Here is a 1166-nt window from a genome sequence, read left to right as displayed (position 1 = left end):
CACATAAAATCTCCACTTGTAATTCTTGACTGATATAGAGAAGAAATATTCTTATTTAAAGAAAAATGTTATTTAAATACTTGTTATTTTCTATTATTATGGAGGCAAAAGTGAGGGTTCATGCTTTTTTAATATGCATTATCAGCATTTTGTCCTTTACTCATTCTACCAATGTCTACTGATCTCTGACTAATACACAGGTCACCATTAGGTGTCAGGGACACAGAAGTATATCCCCACCCTTGAGGAAATCTAAGATAAAGCAATTATATTTCTTTCATGTATTCTAAAATTCACATTATCTCCCACATTTTAACATTTAATATCTAAAATTGGCAGACCTCAGCCATACCAGCTACCTTGCAGATGGCATCTTATCATTTATTGAGGGCCAGGCTACAATTGGAAAGTGATTGTAATTGCCTGCAAATAGGTGAATTTGGGCATAGCAATTCACATTGTCTCTTCAATAATATATTACTGGTCAAAAGTGTTGGCCTTTGGGGGAAGAAAATTTACAGATAGAGTTCCTCTAAGGAACATGAAATAAGAAAGGCATTTCTCTGGCCAGAAGAGATTCCTCTAGGGTTCATGGCAGGAGAGAAAGTAAAGTGGGACATGATCAAGCATGAAATTGATGGGTAGAGGCCCTACAATTTTGACCAGGTATGCCTACATGTTTCATTTTGTGGACAAGCACTGCAAGAGTTAAAGGAAAAATCAGTAGCAAGTATAGCGACTTTGTCATTGTTTCTGATGACATGAGTGGACAAATGCACTTCTAAACACTTTAATCAACAAATATTTTAAGGCTCATCTAAAAAGTAATGTGAGTCTACGGCCATGCTACCCTGAACAAGTCCGATCCTGTCTGGTCTCGGAAGCTAAGCAGGATCAGGTCTGGTTAGTACTTGGAAGGGAGACCACCTATGAAGACCAGGTGCTGTAGGCATAAAAAATAAAAAAGATAAGGGATTTTAAGCTGACAAGTTCCTTGCAATCTGTGAGGTCAACCAAGGGTTGCCTCGCCTAAAAATAAAAAGTAATGTAAGACATAATTATTTCAAAACCTTTTATCAACTTCTGGTGGACCTTTTAATGTCAGCACCAAAGCCTGACGAGCAAATGTCAGTAGCTTTGAAGAAAAGCCTGGAGACAAAAATGGA

General features: G+C 37.4%; 1 pseudogene; it reads left to right on the top strand.

Annotated features, from left to right (window-relative positions):
* Nucleotides 1–833: 833 nt before the first annotated feature.
* LOC118611037 lies at nt 834–952 on the top strand (annotated as a pseudogene).
* The last annotated feature ends 214 nt before the right edge of the window (nt 953–1166 follow it).

Source organism: Rousettus aegyptiacus, unplaced genomic scaffold (assembly GCF_014176215.1).
Source record: "Rousettus aegyptiacus isolate mRouAeg1 unplaced genomic scaffold, mRouAeg1.p scaffold_m13_p_13, whole genome shotgun sequence".
Taxonomy (NCBI): Eukaryota; Metazoa; Chordata; class Mammalia; order Chiroptera; family Pteropodidae; genus Rousettus; species Rousettus aegyptiacus.
This window is presented reverse-complemented; position numbering and strand designations above follow the sequence as displayed.